Source organism: Nomascus leucogenys, chromosome 19 (assembly GCF_006542625.1).
Source record: "Nomascus leucogenys isolate Asia chromosome 19, Asia_NLE_v1, whole genome shotgun sequence".
Classification (NCBI taxonomy): domain Eukaryota; kingdom Metazoa; phylum Chordata; class Mammalia; order Primates; family Hylobatidae; genus Nomascus; species Nomascus leucogenys.
The window spans coordinates 8,625,461-8,643,801 of record NC_044399.1 but is presented as its reverse complement, the minus strand read 5'-3'; positions in this window follow the sequence as shown (position 1 = coordinate 8,643,801).

The window sequence follows — 18,341 nt, the reverse complement described above, 5'->3', positions numbered from 1 at the left end:
CTTTCAGATTCCAATTTCTTAGAAAAAAAGCCAAAGCCAAACAATTCATAAAATGGCAAAAGCCAGTTCTCCCAGTGCCCCAGCGGGCCTGCTGGGCCGTTCACCTTTGCTTTCAAACATCCAGTTCCGAGGCAGACGCGAAACCCTGCACCCTCCAGCTTGGCTCCCTCAGGCCTGGACGCCCCCTGACACCCACATGAAAGAGGAAAAGAGGCACTTCTCCATCTCTGCACAGCTCACCATCAGAGATCCAAGCTGCTCGGCCCTTTCCCCTCACCCTGGGCTCCCCTTTCTGCCCTGTTCCAAAGCTTCCTGCCTTCGATCTCATAAGGCAGCCACCTGGCCCCTTAGCCCCATGTGTGGCTTTGACCTTCACTCGCTCCTTGGTCACAGTCCCAGGCTCCATCTGGTTTGAGCTGACCTGCGTGAGTGCCCCACCCGGCGAGTGGCTCACCCAGCCATGTGTCACCCCACGCCTGCCTGCTGGGCAAGTGATACCAGCTCAAACGCACGCAGGCCTGTCTGCTTTTCTCATGGTTCTCTCTGCTCAGCACTGGCCTGCTTCCTGTGGGCAGCATCACTCTCCTTCATGAGTACCCATCCCTGGGCTGCTCTCACTGGACGATGGAGTGCAGGCTTCCACTGTAACCACTGAATTCCACCTCCGTTTCCAACCGGCCGTGTTCGCTATTCCCAGAAGCTTCCCCGAAAGAACTCTGACTGCATCAAAGGGAGTTTACAAAAGAGGGTCAAAGCTTCATACAAATTGGGTCTTTCTTGTCATACTCAACTAAAACAGAGTCCAGAGGTTGGGGGTAAAGCACTTGGGGCACAAAACATTCCTTCAAGGATACAATTCTCTGCAGGCCTGGCCACTGGAACTGCCAGTTGTAACCTGAAACCAGTTTTATCCAACAGCCACTGGAGCAAACTGCTGAAATCTAACACCGTCACCCACAAATCAGTGTTCGCCAGTGCCCCCAAAACGTTACTAGTGGCAAGGAACTTTATTTCAAAACAAAACACGACATTTCTCCTTTTCATAAAACCTCCAACCTTCTCTGTTCTTTGGACATACCAAAGACCACCGGTCTGTGTCTATCCCCCGAATTACAGTTCTTGCTTCCCAAATAAAACATGTTAAACCCAGAGATTTATCTCTATGTTTTATTTAACTTCAACAACAGTAATGTAGTCTTGCTGCAGCGTCAATGACACACTAGTGAAATATTAGTGTCTGTGTTTTCACAGCCTCCTTTCGATAATGATATTAGTTAGCATCTACGGATGCTTACTCCGAATCTGGCAGGGAGATATTTTACCTGCATGATATCATGGAAAGTCTCATAAGAACCCTTTTGAGGGAGATTCTGTGATTATCTTTTCTTTACATGTGAGAAAACAGAGGCCTACAGAGGTTTGGTTAATTATCCAGAATCACACCGCTTGTAAGTGAGAACGTCTGGATGCGGCCCGGGGAGGTCAGCCCCTGCCGTGCTGTGGACCACTGTCTTAATCTGTTTCATTTCCAGCACTTTTTCTCCTTGAAGTAAACTTGCTAGGCCCTGTCTTCATGGTACCCTCTACAGAGGCAATTCATCGAGGTCTTTGATGGCTTAACACCAAGGAAGAACTAGTGGGGAGTAAAAGGAGGCAGCCCCGTCCTGGGGAATTTGAGTGGTGCTGGGTAAGAAGAGGGTTTGGGAGCCCTTCAGATCCTCTGCATCAGTGACTGTCTTTCTGTTCTGTCCTCTGAAGGCTGGTAATGATTAGATTCTCTGGAAACAAATGGAGTGGCATGAATCTGGATCCTGTCTCATCTCTGACATGTATCACCTGTGGAGCATTCGAAAATTACCTCTTCACTCTGGGCCTCAGTTTTCTCATCTGCCAAATGGCATGATAATTTGTACATGGGTCATAGTAAGGATACAAATGCAATACATTGTGAGAATATAATACCTTGTAAGGGTAAATGAGACGAACAGAGTGAGAGCACTCAGTGAACTATAATGTACTGCGTGAATGTCACGAGGATGATTCTTTGTTATTGGGAGATTCATGTGAGGATACTGTTTAAGAGGCAATCTCATGGGTGCCCCTTGCCCTTGGCATTTCTCTGTGTACTTAGCACCATTAGGTAGCTGCAGGTAGGCCACGGTGCGCTCATTACCTCCCCAAAGGGAAGGAGTAGAGCAGGGTAGAGGAAAATAAGGGGGAGACCTTTTTGGTTTTCAAAAGTCTAGGTGCTTTCATGGGGAAACTTCTGGGTTGAGGGAGATGCTCTGTATATTGTTCAAACTGAGTGCCTAAGATCTGTGCATTTTCTTTTTTTTTCTTTTTTCTCTTTTTGAGATAGAGTCTCACTCTGTTGCCCAGGCTGGAGTACAGTGGCACAATCTCAACTCACTGCAACCTCCACCTCCCGGGTTTGAGCGATTCTCCTGCCTCAGCCTCCTGAGTAGCTGGGATTACAGGCACGCGCCACCATGCCCAGCTAATTTTTATATTTTTAGTAGAGACGGAATTTCACCGTGTTGGCCAGGCTGATCTTGAACTCCTGACCTCAAGTGATCTGCCCACCTCGGCCTCCCAAAATGCTGGGATTACAGGCATGAGCCACTGCACCCAGCCGCATTTTCTTCTATATAAATGACACCTAAAAACACAAAACAAACACAGGTGTTTAGAGGAACAGAAAGGACTCAGGGCATAGACAACATATGTAACAGAAAATGTGGGATGAGAAGATATGGTGAAGGGCAAGCCTTTCTCGCCTCCTCCCAGGTGAGGGGTTGGAGAATCAGAATGCAAGAGTGGTGCTTGCATGCTCAGGTTCTAGAGAAAACAGGCTGAGCAGCCCATTCCCTAGGCTGCGTGCCTCAGGGATGTCCCAAATCCCAAAGAAGCTTGGAGGCTCCAACTCTTAGAAGTCATGGCTTCTAGGAGAAGAAATGTTACGACATGCCCAAGTGGACTGAGCCTTTGTCCACCTCCCACCACGCAGGAGCTGCTGAATCACGCTCCTGGGTCCAAGAGTAACACTGAGAATAACTGAGAGGACACTGACCAGGGGAGGGCCTTGTGGACAAACTGTGTGGATTCTTGGCTACGGGTCAGGTGGGACAGTGGAAGTTTCTGTTAATAACACAAGTTGAAACTAGCATGTGAAGATGACGGTGAAGATGAGATGTCCCCTTTCCCAAAGCCTCAGAACTTTGTAATTCTTGCCACCATCACCCTGTCCCTGGAACTTACCTACAACCCTAGAGAAAAGAAGAGAGGGGAACTCCAGTATGACTGCGATTAGTAGTGAATGCCCCAGGAGAGGGAGCTAGTCATATAGAAAAATAAAGTCATATTTTTTGCATAGTTATTTTTATTGTTTTTTTGAGACAGGGTCTCACTCTGTTGCCCAGGCTGGAGTGCAGAGGCGTGATCGTGGCTTACTGCAACCTTGACCTCCTAGGCTCAAGTGATCCTCCCATCTCAGCCTCCCTAGTAGCTGGGACCACAGGTATGCACCACCATGCCCAGCTAATTTTTGTATTGTTAGTAGAGATGGGTTCTCACTATGTTGTCCAGGCTGGTCTCCAACTCCTGAGCTCAAGTGATTCTCCCACCTCCCAAAGTGTTGGGATTACAGGCGTGAGCCACCACACCTGGCCTGCATATTCATGTTTGATTTCTGAGAGTTGCACCACTTCACAAAATTTTCTTAGCTATAGTTTTAAATCATGTAATCTACAGACAGGGTCTCTGCAATGTCCCAAAAGTGCCCTTAGAATGCACACAATTAATTTAAAATAGAAGCCTGAATGCTACATGAAGCGTTTTCAGACTTAAGAAAGAGGTGTTTCCATTAAGTATGTTTGCCATCTAAAAGTCTTGGTAATGACATTCTGTATTTCTTTGTGATACTTGCTTCGGCCTAACACAATGGTTTTATAATCTAGGACTCTGAGGACTGTGTCTTATTACCCTAGATTTTCCTAATTAATGGAAGTATCTTGGAACATTTGTTTCCTCTATAGGAACATCCTTTCTTTTCCTATCCCAAGCCTTTCCCAGGAACCATTGCTGAACCTGTCTTCCCGAGGGAGGGCTGATGACAGAAGATGCCTGCTGGCTGCCCACCACAATGCTTGGGCCAGTTTCCAGCTGCCGAAGACCCATCTTGAGCACATGATGTTGGCCGATGTCAATGTCAGGGGAACGGGGCATGTGACAGGAGAACAGTGTGGGGGCAGCCCTGGATCAACCATTAGAGAATCTTGCAAAGATCAAAAACAAACACACAAAAGGAGCCGAATCATTTAAAAGTCTTAGTCACACAAACGAAACCAACCCACAGCAAAGCAACCAAGACAAACACCAAGGTCAGGAGCACAGCTTGTTGGTTAAAGCAGCTGCAAGTGTGGCTGTCTGTGCTCTGCCTGTGGGGAAGGCACCTACCCACTCTGAATCTGTGTCCTCCCCTCCAAAATGGACACGAATCATATCCACCTCCTAGTGTGATTACAAGGGTTAAACGAGGGAAACACTTTGTGTCTAGAATTACTTAAGGGAGGAAGCCACTTTGTGTCTAAAACTACTTAAGGATGTAAGGAGAATGCCAAGAGCTAGACCAGATTTGTTTTCTGTGATTTTAGGGCTAAAATGTTAAGCCCCTTCCCTTTAGGTGTCAGTTAACCCTTTAGAAGTCCCTCTGGAAGGAGATAGTTTGGGGGTAGCCATTCCAATTGCTTTGGAAAATCTGGTCTTCAAGTGTTTCATTTATATGGAAAGGGGATCTTATTTCTAAATATCTTCAAGCTTCTGGCTTTTGTTCTCACCCATTCCTTCAGCACACATTCTCTCACTGGTCTGGGACCACTGAGCCTCCATTTGGAAAACTATCCCTGTCCCAGACTCTGAAAGCCACTGGGTCCTCAACAAGAGGTGTGTAGGGAGGCCCAGGCCAGCCCTGCTCCGCGTTAGACGCCCTTGAAGGGCCAGAGATCTGGCCTACGCCGGTCAGGAGGTGACTACATACAAATTCTGGCTGCAACATCGCGGAGCACAAAGTGGGGATGCCAGGGTCAGGTTTAGAGCCCTTGGGCTGTGCTTGGGGCCAGAGCCAAGAAAGCAAAGGACCTACTGCTGGGCGTGGGGAGGAGAGGGCAGGTGCCTGCATTGAGCACAGACCCCCTGGTCAGCTGCAGGTGTGCCATGTCAGCCTCGCCCAGACACAGAGGTTTGGGGCCCACCCTCAGTGGGGAGTCTTGCAACTGATCCTCCTTTGACCTTGACACTGTACTTCTCCAAGAACTGGCTTCTGATGGTCCTACTGCTCCCCCAAAGGGCTGTCTGTTCTGTCCCTGGGTCCCTCTTTTCCCTGCGCCTTTCCTGATACTGGTCTGTGTGCCCAGAAACCTGTCAGCTACCATCGGCCTCATCCCTGTTTGGACAAATTCCCAGGATCCTGGTTTTGTTCTGACTAATGAGACTTGTGTCTTGCCCCCTGTGGACAGATTTCTGGGCTTCAGATCCTCCGGTGAGCCCATGCCTCCTGGGCCCTCTATCAGGGCTGTCCTGGGCTCATAGTTCCACCATCCCACTGCCCCAGGTTTGTGGTTTATTCCTCGCGCGCCCCATTAGTCCTATGCACAGAGCTCACTGCTCTTGCCCTTTATGACTTTGAACACAACTGAGTATCTGTGCTTATTATTCAGGTCTTTCCTACTAAACCGTCCACTTCCTGAGAACAAGGGCTAATGTCAATTCTCTTTTCTCTACTGTTGATTTCTTAGTGCCTAGTATAAAGAACATTTGTTGAATGAGTGAATGGATAATCATGAGTAAATTAATGTACATCCACCCTTATTTTCTAAAAAGTAATGATAACCAGCTTCCTTGCACATCTATTATTTTCCTTGATTGCTAGACAACCAAGAGTTAGAATCCTTTAAAGATGAGAGAATAGAGGCTCAGAGTGTTCATGATTCCACAGGCATAAGGCTACATGGCATGGACTAGCCATTGTAACCCCTGCAGGCACATCTTGGGGGTGGGCAGACACACACACACACACACACACAAATACACACATCACATATACATATACACACATATATATATACATACACACAAATACACACACAAATACATCACATATACATATACACATATCTACACATACACGCAAATACACACATCACATACATACACATACATATACACATACATACAAATACACACATAGATATACAGACACACACACACGTGTGCACGTGGAGAGGATGGAATGGGCTGGGCACGCATGCAGGCCACTGTACTATAAATAGTGGCAGTTGTGACCCTCCCCACAGCGCTGGGAGACGCTTGTGGAGCAGGAAACATCGAGCTTGACATTCTTCACATTTCCGTGTCCACAAACCATGGTGACCACGTAATCACAGTCCCAGCACAGTCCCCAGGGGCTGCTGGACAGGCTGAAGTCTTGTTGGGGAAGTTTCTGGGCACTTGGAGAAGGGGCCCTGCCAGTCCCACAGCCTCCCTGGGGGCTTCCAGGCTCCCCCTGCCTCCCTGCCACCCAGTCCCCACTGAGTCTGTCAGGCCTTCCCTCCGACTGATCACCAAAAGGCCATTTTCCATATCTGCGTCTCACGCAGCTGTGCAGGTAGAATACCAACAAGAACCCTTCTCCTTCAGGGATAATGGGAAAGTCCTTGTGGCTTGAGTCACTCTCCCTGCCCTGCTCGCCCTCCGTGAAGAGGGCATGGGTGGTCTTTAGCTCCTGGCACTCGGGCTCCGCTCTCCCCACCCTTGACCTAAAGACCCTCTCAGTCAGAGTAGCCAGGGTCATCCTTGGGGAGGCAGTGGGAGGTCACCTCTGTGTGCCTGTCCTGGCTGCTCACCCGCTTGGGCACTTTCTGGGCAGATCGGGGCCGCCTCAGCATGTTCAGCACCCCGGGCTGAGTGACGGGTCCCTTGCCTGTGGTGTTTGGTGGATCTCTGTTAACATCTCATAGCGCCCTTTTGACTGTGAGGAGTCAGAAGCCAGCTCCCCCGGGGAGCCGGCCTGACCAGCCTGCCTGGACCATTCCCTTCCCACAGCCCTGTGGCTGTGCGGGGGTCCCCTTGGGCAGGCCACTGGGCGGAACTCCGTAACAGAGACGTAGGCCAGAAGGGAGCGATGGCTCTGATGGGACCCCCGATGGAGGAGACCACTATGGGGCTGGGTACGTGTCTGCCTGTGCCACCGAGGGAAACCCTGCCTCTCTGCGGGCCGCAGCTGATTCCTCAGTGTGGGGAGGCCCTGGCCCAGACACCTCTCTGATCCCCTCCCTTGGCGATGTTAACCTGATTTGCGCTGTTCCCACAAGGCGAGTCTCCCAGGAAATGGGGGAGACCAGCAGTGTGTCCGGCCTGTCTGCCACTTCCTTCTGAGTTCCTTCTCCTCCCCTCCCTCACTTTAGAGGTCACTCTCTAAGGATCTGACCCTGAGGCCTGAGCACCCCTTTATCATCGCGCAGAGCTACTGGCACCGTGAGGGTGGGCCCTGCCCAACCGGCAAGCAGGCCCCCGGGTGGTTCGAGGCCCTGGTGGGGCCTCATGTGGGGCTGGCTGGGCCCCTCAGGCCCCTCTGGACGGGGCGGGCCTACTTAGGAGATGCGTGCCCCGCCCCTCATCAGCTTCCTCCTCTTTCTTGTCCCTTGAGCTTCTCCACAGGGTGGGGGCAGCAGAGGCCATGCGCTTCCCGGGCTCAATGAGCTGTGGGCTTTTTGGAGACTGTTTGTTATTTCGCTTCCTGGTGGTTCTGCCAAGCGCCCTCCGGCCTCCGGAGCCGCCAGGCAGGTTCAGCTAAGGATTCTGAGCGCTGCTGCCGCCCTCTCCGGAATATCAAGCAGGCCTGGGCGGCCGCCGGCAGCACTTCCCGATCTCTCAGCTGTCAGCCCGACAGGGGCAGGGTGGTGGCAGGGTTGGTGGCAGGTGTGTGTGTATGTGGAGGGCCCGGGGGCAGGGGCACTGGCGCTTCCCAAACCCAAACCCAGACCACGTCAGGGCAGCATGAGGGCCACAGGAGTGGGCTGGATTCTGTCTACTTGCATGGTTTCAGCCTGCAGAGTTTAAAAAGGCATGAATGACAAGAATAACAGGCAGAAGTGTTCATTCTCGGGGAATGGGCAGTTCCACCTACGCGCCCACCTGTCTCCATCCACCAGAGGCTCGGGGAGAGCTGTGCACACGGCACTGGCCAGTGCCAGCATCCTTCCTGCCCCACTCCCCTAACTGCAGAGAAGGATATCCAAGTTCTCAAAGCAGCTGCGTTTCTCCGACGTTTCCCAACGTAGCTTTAGGATCTGTGCAGAGTCCGCATCCTACTCTTGAACGTACCCATGTTTGCTATTCTGTAGAAGGACTGTTTTCAGTCACTGACTGACCAGTTAAGGTACTGGTTTCACCTCAAATCTTTGAGTGAAGTTAACCCCTCAGAAAGATATACATCCACTCTCTGGCCTAGCTCCCCAGATCCTCAGGGCACACAGGTACCCTCGTTTGAGAAGCAAGAAAAGAACATATATTATTATTATTATTATTTTTGAGACAGGGTCTCACTCTGTTGGCCAGGCTGGAGTGCAGTGGCACAATCTCGGCTCACTGCAACCTCCGCCTCCCAGGCTCAAGCAATTCTCCTGCCTCAGCCTCTCGAGTAGCTGGGATTACAGGCATGCGCCACCATGCCCTGCTAATTTTTGTATTTTTAGTAGAAATGGGGTTTCACCATGTTGGCCAGGCTGGTCTCGAACTCCTGACCTCAGGTAATCTGCCCACCTCGGCCTCCCAATGTGCTGGGATTACAGGCGTGAGCCACTGTGCCTGGCCGGTATTATTTTCTTTAGAAGGCTCAAGAATCACTATATTCCACCTACTTCTGCACATATCATTATTCATACCCACTTACAGTACAAATGTGTATGTACCACCAAGTCTCCGGTGCATCCTTTTCTCTTGCTGCTGTGGGACTCTGCACCATTGGTTTTCAATGTATAGCTGAAGGTTTGGAGCGTGGGTGTGAATTCTCCCATGAGGAGGCCTGCTTTCAGCAAGTATTAGTTCTGTACACACCAGAGCGGGAATGAGAGATTTAAAGAGATGGTTCAGGGTTTGGACTACATGCCCTGAGTTGGAGGGGCAGACCTCCAACTCTCACATAGGAGGACTTCAGGGTCACAGAGAATTGCCAAGAGTGCTGGCAGGTCAGGAGCCCGGACTGCTGGGTAGCCACGCACTTCTGCAGCTCCACAGCAGAAGCCAAGCTTCCCGTCAGGAGGAAGCCAGCAGAGCCTGGGTTGCTCGAGCTGCTCTAGTTCTGAGACCCTGCTCTGGCACCGCGCAGCTCCGAACGTCACTGATCCACATGGTGCGTGTGGAGGGTTCTAGCCAGGGTCTTAGTGCTCAGTAAGTATGTGGTCAACTGGAGCCTGAATCCAGTAGTCAGGTGACTGTGTTGGGCGTGAGGTGGGAAGAAGGGCTGGGCTTCGTTTCAATGACTACTTGAGTGGCAGTTGCACAGAGTCACTGCTGGGAAGTCGAGCCCACCAAGATTCAGATGATGGGCACGTGACAGTGTGGACAGATGCAGGGGCATGAGGTCCTGGCACATTGGTTCATGTGGCCGGGTGCAGACGGCCAGGCGGATATGGGGCAGAGGAGGCTGGGTGGGGGCAGGGGCAGGGGCAGGAGCTGGGCCGTGGAGGCCTGGTGCTCATCGTGCTTGGAGTTTGAGGCTCATCCTGAAGGTTCTGAGATGCCAGTGGGGAATCTGAAGTGGAAGAGTTTTATGGCTAGATTTTAGTTCAGGATGAGCCCCTGGCTCAGTTTGGAGAGGCTGAATGAGCGGGAAGGAAGACCAGGGGTAGGAAGCCAGCTACAAAGGTGTTGCAGCAACATGGGTAGAGACGGTGGGGGTTTCAAGGGTAAGAAAAGAGGCCTCAGAGTGGGTGTTATGGTCAACAGCTCCAGGACTGGTGCGACACATCTTTTTGATATTGTTCTCTTTCTTCCTTCCTTTATTCCTTCCTCCCTCCCTCCCTCTCTTTCTTTCTCTTCCTTTTCTTCCTCTTTCTTTCTCTTTTGCTCTCTTTCTTTCTTTCCTCTTTCTCTGTTTCTCTCTCTCTTTCTCTCTCTCACTCTCTCTCTTTCTTTCTTTCTCTCCCTCTCTCTCTCTCTCTCTCTTTTTCTTTTTTGAGACAAGTTCTCACTCTGTCACCTAGGCTGAAAAGTGCAGTGTGATCATAGCTCACTGCAGCCTTGAACTCCTGCACTCAAGCTGTCCTCCTGCCTCAGTCCCCCAAGTAGCTGGGACTGCAGGCTGGTGCCACCAAGCCTGGCTAATAGTATTATTTCTCTAATTTGATGTGACTCTTTTTTTTAATGAGAAAGTATAGTGGGGTTATTGTTTTTAATTTTTAACATCTTTGAAGAGCGCTAGTTCCCCTCCCTCTTGGGTGGGGAAGAAAGTCGTGAATACCAGGGCTATAAGCTCCACTCTCTAGCCATGACAAGCCAGGGACAAGATGCTGTGTCCCTCAGGGATTACATCACAGCCCAGAGTTAAAATTTAACTTATCAGTAGTAGCTGCGAGGCTAGCTCTCAGTTTCCCCAGCCAAGATCTCCTGATTAGCCTCGTTATTGGGAGTACCTGGGACTTAACACATTCTCCCGGGGAAGTTCAAGAGAACTGCAAGATTCAGGTCCATGGGGGCAGCACACTCCTCAAACCAGGAGCAATAAGAGCCAAAGACCTCAGAGCCAGTGACCCCTGGCAATCTCACCTTAGAACACGAGAGGTAGACTGAGACTCAGCTCTATAAAGGCAGGGGCCCCCCCCACAGTCAGAGCTGCACCTCCAACGCCCAACACAGTGCCCGGTGGCAATGACTGCTCACAGATAATGGCCAGATGAATGAATGAATAAACAACATGCCTGGAAAAGTCAATTGACATAATTCACATCCACAGACAAAAGGAAAAAAACTCTATGATCATCTCAATAAATGCAGGAAAAGTACGTGACAAAATTCAGCTTCCATTTATGACAAAAACCCTCAGCCAAATAGGAACCGAAAGAACTTGTTCAACCTCAAGCTATTGTACTAATATCAGACAAAGTAGACGGTAAGTCCAGAAGCATTATTAGAGATAAAGAGGGGCATCATAACGACCAAATATTCAATTCAGCAGGAAGATGTAATAATTAAAAAATGTGTGTACTCCTTAATAACATAGCTTGAAATTATATGAAGCAAACATGGACAGACTATAAAGAGAAATCAACAAATTCATAATTAGAGTAGGACAATTTAACAAATCTTTTAGTAAGTGACAGAATAAATAGGTGAACATCAGAACAAATATAGGTGATTTGAAAAATGTATTTAACAAACTTGATCTAGATGACCTAGAATGCTGTACCCTAACAGCTGCAGATACTCATTGAGTTCAAGTGCATACAGACCTTTCTATAGAATGTAATCATACACTGAGTCATAAAACAAGTATTTTAAAATGTCAAAGAATTTAAATCACACAGACTATATTCTTTTATTATCAAGCTAGGAAATAACAAAAAGATGACTGGAAAATTCCAGTGTGTTTGGAAATTTAAAAATACACTTCTAGACAAACCACAAGTCAAAGATAAAATGACAGTGGAAATTAGAACATATTTTGAACTGAATTAAAATGTAAATATTCAAAATATAAATTTGTGAGGTATAACCGAACTTATGCTTACAGGGAGATATATTGAAAAAAAGGCTAAAAATAAATAATCAAAGAAGTTAGAGTCTGGATATGGTGGCAAGCACCTGTAATCCCAGCTACTTGGGAGGCTGAGGCATGAGAATTGCTTGAATCTGGGAGACAGAGGTTGCAGTGAGCTGAGATTGCACCACTGCACTCCAGCCTGGGCAACAAGAACGAAACTCCGTCTCAAAAAATAAAAAAAAATAAAAAATAATTGCTGAATGTGGTGGCAGGCACCTGTAATCCCAGCTACTTGGGAGGCTGAGGCAGGAGAATCGCTTGAACCCTGGGGGTGGAGGTTGCAGTGAGCCGAGATCGTGCCACTGCACTCCAGCCTGGGTGACAAGAGCGAGACCCCATCTCAAAAATAAAGAAGTTCGCAAAAGAACTACAAATTAAATCCAAAGAAAGTAAAAGAAAATAAATAGTAAAGAGATGAGTAGATTTTCATTAAATACGAAACAAATTTACAATAGAGGATGAACAAAACCAAAATTGGTTATTTGGAAACACTAACTGATAAATTCCTGATAGGCTGATAAAAAAGAACAGAGGTAGCACAAATAACAGTATCTGGAATGAAAATGATGATTGCTAGAAATATTTTAAAGGCATTTTTTTTAAAAAATAAGAGGACATTGGCCGGCCGTGGTGGCTCACACCTGTAATCCCAGCACTTTGGGAGGCTGAGGCAGGTGGATCACAAGGTCAGGAGATCGAGGCCATCCTGGCTAACACAGTGAAGCCCCGTCTCTACTAAAAATACAAAAAATTAGGTGGGCGTGGTGGCAGGCGCCTATAGTCCCAGCTACTTGGGAGGCTGAGGCAGGAGAATGGCATGAACCCGGGAGGCAGAGCTTGCAGTGAGCCAAGATCACGCCACTGCATTCCAGCCTGGGCAACACAGCAAGACTCCGTCTCAAAAAAAAAATTAAAATTAAAATAAAAAAATAAGAAGACATTATTAGCAACTTAATGCCAGTAAATTTGGAAGTTTTGATGAAATGTATAAATTCCTAGAAAAACAAAAGTTACCAGAATGGACACAAGAATAAATAGAAAATCTTAATAATTAAATATAGCATTTAAAAACCTTCCCATGGCTGGGTGCAGTGGCTCACGCCTGTAATTCCAGCATTTTGGGAGGCTGAGGTGGGTGGATCACGAGGTCAGGAGTTTGAAACCAGCCTGGCCAACGTGGAGAAACCCCATCTGTACTAAAAATACAAAAATTAGCTCGGCGTGGTGGTGCGCGCCTGGAGTCCTAGCTACTCGGGAGGCTGAGGCAGAAGAATCGCTTGAACCCGGGAGGCAGAGGTTGCAGTGAGCCGAGATCGTGCCACTGCACTCCAGCATGGGTGACAGAGCCAGACTCCATCTCAAAAAAATAAAATAAAAAAAAAAAAACCTTCCCATAAAGAATAATCCAGATCCAGATGGCTTCTTAAGTGAATGCTACTAAACATTTATGAAAGAAATATCATCAATTTTATGTAACACTTAGAAAACAGAGAAAAGATTCCTCAAGATTTCTATGACACCAGAAGAACCCGATTCCCAAATTTGATAAAAACGTTACAAGAAAGGAAAATTAGAGACCCATTTAATTCAAAGAGATAAATGCAAAGATCCTAAATAAAATATTAGCAAACCGAAATAAAGCATTATGTAAAAAACAGGATACATCACAACCAAATTGGATTTATTCCAGGAAAGCAAAGTTGATTTATCATTGAATAATTCTATTTTCTTTTTTTCTTTCTTTTTTTTTTTTTTTGTTTGAGGCAGAGTCTCTGTCGCCCAGGCTGCAGTGCAGTGGTGAGACCTTGGCTCACTGCAACCTCTGTCGCCAGGGTTTAAGCAATTCTTCTGCCTCAGCCTCTCAAGTAGCTGGGATTACAGGCGCCTGCCACCATGCCCGGCTAATTTTTGTATTTTTAGTAGAGACAGCGTTTCACCATCTTGGCCAGGCTGGTCTTGAACTTCAGATCCCATGATCCACCCACCTTGGCCTCCCAAAGTGCTGGGATTACAGGCGTGAGTCACAGCGCCCGGCATCATTGAATAATTCTTTACCACATTAATGGAATAAAGAAGAAAAACACAATTTTCTCAATAAATGTGGGAACAGCATGTGATAAAATGCAACATGCATTAATAAAACAATTCTTAGCACTGGTAATAGAAGGGAACTTCCTTAATCCGATAAAAATGTATTTATTTTTAAAATCCACAGCAAGTGTATAAAGGTGAATTTTTGTAAATTTTTCTTCTAAGAACAGAATAAGACAGAAAGATAAACTATTAGATTTAATAAGTGAATTTAGGCTGGGAGCAGTGGCTCACACCTGTAATCCCAGCACTTCGGGAGGCCAAGGCGGGTGGATCACCTGAGGTCAGGAGTTCGAGACCAGCCTGGGCAACATGGTGAAACCCCATCTCTACTAAAAATACAAAAATTAGCCAGGTTTGGTGGTGGGCATCTGTAATCCCAGCTACTCAGGAGGCTGAGACACGAGAATCGCTTGAACCCAGGAGGCAGGGGTTGCGGTGAGCCAAGATCGTGCCACTGCACTCCAGCCTGGGTGACAGAGCGAGACTCCATCTAAAAAAAAAAAAAAGTGAATTTAGCAAAGTTGTTGGAAGCAGCCAATTAACAAAAATCAGTTGTATAAAACTACAATTATAAATTATACTTTAAAAGATAAAACTTAAACATCTTACCTAACAACACAAATAATTTTGTTAGAAATAAATCTAACAAACATCTTCAAGAATTCTATGCTGAAAACGACAAAACATTATTAAAAATATAAAAGAAAGCCTGCATGGTGGCCCACGCCTGTAATCCCAGCACTTTGGGAGGCCAAAGCGGGCAGATCACCTGAGGTCGGGAATTCGAGACCAGACTGGCCAACATGGGGAAACCCTCTCTCTACTGAAAATACAAAAATTAGCTGGGCATGATGGTGAATCCCTGTAATCCTAGCTACTCAGGAGACTGAGGCACGAGAATCTCTTGAACCCAGGAGGTAGAGGTTGCAGTGAGCTGAGCTGAGATATTGCCACTGCACTCCAGCCTGGGCAACAGAGTAAGACTCTGTCTCTAAGTAAATAAATAATAAAAATATAAAAGAAGACCTAAATAAATGGAGAGATGTTTGTGGACTAAAAGTTCAATTATCTCAAGATGTCAGTTCTCAAATTGACCTATTCCAATGCAATGCAATCTCAATAAAAATCCAGTAGGTATTTTGCAAAAATGCAAAGTTGATTCTAAAAGTTATATGATAATGCAAAAGGTCTCAAATAACCAAGCAATTTTTGAAAAAGAACAAAATTGAAAGGATTTCTCAAGTCTTTGGAAAGACTTCAGGGTGGTATTGACACAGGAGAGGCAAATAGATGATCAGAACAAAACAGAAAGTCCAGAAGACCCACACATACAGGCACACTTGTTCAGTGTCAAAAGCACCACAGCAGAGCAGTGGGAGATAGGATGGCTTTTCAACAAACGGTGATGGATAAAATACAATGAAACCTGGTCACTACCTTACACCCCACGTAAGAATCCGTTCCATAAGTAGAAGAAGCCAGACACAAAAGGCCACCTTTTGTATGATTCCCATTTGCATGAAAGCTTAAAAATTGGCAAAACCAAGATGTGGTGTTAGAAGCCAGGATAATGGTTACCTTTGGGAAGGAGTGACGGGTAGTTGTGGGAAGGACCGTGAGCACAGCTTTTGGGGTTACATGAGTGGCTACACGAGTGTATCCGCTTTGTGACAACTCACCAAATTGTACATTGAGGGTATGCACATTTTTCTGTATACGTGTTATATTTTAATGTAAAGTTAAAATGTTTTGACCTTGCTATTTATAGCTTCATAATGGTGGAGAAATTATATAATTTTTCTAGGCCTCCTTTTTATTTTTATTTTATTTTTCTAGAATGGGGATTATAATCTCCACTTTGTAGGTTGTGAGAATAAATATGTTTCATAAATAAGCACTTTGTTCAGTAACTGGCCCATAGCAGAGGCTTGATAAATGTTCCGTGTTATTAGGTGATAAGGTCATTTAGATAGTGGTGGAACTGGGATTAAAATTAATCCAGACAAGATATGTTTTCTATCACATATCCTATGTCACAGGGCTGCTTATTAGCTGAGCTTGAATGGAATGCTGGATTTAAATAGCATTTGCTATGAGTTATCATAAATAGTCTTCATTCTCAATTTTATATTTTGCAAAGGATCAAGTGTATTAATTCCTCCCACTTCTCAATTCCTATGAGTATACTTTGGAATCTCAAGTATTTTAGTGTATCTATCCCCACTAAAGATGAAAGTACATTCTAAATAATCCAATCACCATGTTAGAAAACTGTTTAGAATTGTTGGCTCCATCAGGGCCCCAAGAGGGAGAAGAACATCCGGCTGACCTGGGGGCTGTGGCCAGGGTTGCCCAGCCACTAATCACCTATGAAATGACTGTGTTTATAGAACAGCACTGTGGAGCATGGCTCCCTTGAATCAGATTGTAACCAAGACCTCATTAAGCGGCACAGAGAAAAAAAAAGTTAAAGGACACATTAGTTTCCAAAAGGAATGTTTGGAAAAGTACTCAAAGATGAAGCAGCTGAAAAAAGAACTGTGTGTCTTATTAATTAGCACATCAACAGACTTCTGTCCCGTGGATTTGATCACAGTGAATGCACTTTTGGATGTGAATCAGCAGTTCTTGAATCTTAATGAAAGCAGTCAGCAAGAGTTAATCACAGCTGGTTTCTGAGCTTATATGTAACTAAAATATCCAGCCAAAGAGAATGTCTTAAGAAAAAGGATAGTTTATCACTTGATCATTTTTAAGAGTGTGAGTTAAGTATTTTATGATATAAAATTTTGAAGGCAGACTGCAAACATCTAATTACGGTATGATGGCACCAGCGTGGAAATGTTTATACATGGCAAAGAATGGAAGACATACACAACTGGGAAAATCATTACGGTATTAGGATAGTGAGGTTAGGACTGCTGACTAAAATTTTACTTTAATGCTATTATGTTGTTTGTATTTATTTACTTATTTTCTTGAAACAGGATCTCTCTGTATATCACCCAGGCTGGAATGCAGTGGCACTGTCTCGGCTCACTGGAACTTCTGCCTCATGGGCTCAAGTGATTCCCAGACCTCAGCCTCCCAAGTAGCTGGGACCACAGGCGCATGCTACCATGCCCAGCTAATTTTTGTATTTTTGTAGGAACAGGGTCTCACCATGTTGCCCAGGCTGGTCTCGAACTCCTGGGCTCAAGTGATTTGTGCCCCCTTGGCCTCCTAAAGTTCTGGGATTACAGGCATGAACCACTGTGCTTGGCCAAATGTTATTGTGTGTTTTGTTTTTTAAAATGAAACAATCTTTAGAGGGGGCCCTGGTTTCTTGTTTGATGTACATCTTACTGTCCCATACTGATAGTAAAAGTCACTGAAAAAGCACTTCCTCCAGTGTGATTTGGTTATTAGATAACACAGCTAACATCTGTGCAGACATTGTGGTTAAAATCTAAGGTCAGTGAATTGAAAAGTGAATCTTCTGGATAAATTGTTCACAGTTTTATTTATATTAATTTCTACTCCACCTCCATTGTAAGAGGATATAAAGGCTGCAGAATTTTCTAATATGGATAGTTAATTCTTTTGGTATTAACAGTAACCATGTGCGCCTGACTTTTAAGTATATATACAGTTGTAAAATCTACTTTATTTAATGTGGAATTGTTATTTTTACCTAAAATAAGTAAGGCTTTTAAACACAGATATACTGTAGCATAGCCAGAAATAGAACTAAAATTAGATTCCCTTGTAGAGAACTTAATAGTTAAGAAGAAAAATAGGGGGTGGAAAGGCATAGGTCTCCTTCCAAAAGCATCGTTATCCAGAGAAAGGAGCTTTCTAATTGCACCCGACATCATAAGGGACAAAACATTTGAACTCCTGGGTATTTTCTAACAAAATACTGAGATTATTTTCGTTTTTCTCTCATATCCTAGTTTGGGTTCGTTCTGAGTTTTTACTCAACATATTTAATGAGATATAGATGCCATGTCACTGTGGTTAGCTCTTACATATTACAAGTTCATTCATTCCCTTAGCTGGCTAACAAATCCCAGGGAGCTAAATTGCATAATGCAATGCCTAGCATTTCATTGTTGACATCCACTTAGCCTGAAATCTCTTGTTGGTCAGGAGCAGGAACAGAATATAGCCACAGCCATGGTCAGTAAACTTCTGTGTGTTTTGTCTCGGCCACTGTTGGATTGCTTGAGCCCAGGAGTTTGAGACCAGCCTGGGCAACCTAGTGAAACCCCACCTCTACAAAAAAGTAAATTAAAAAAGCTATTCTGGTGCAGTAGTTCATGCCTGTAGTCCCAGATACTTGGGAGGTTGAGGTGGGTGGATTGCTTGGGCCTGGGAGGTAGAGGCTGCAGTGAGTCACGATCATGCCACTGCCCTCCAGCATGGGCAACAGAGCAAGAGCCTGTCTCAA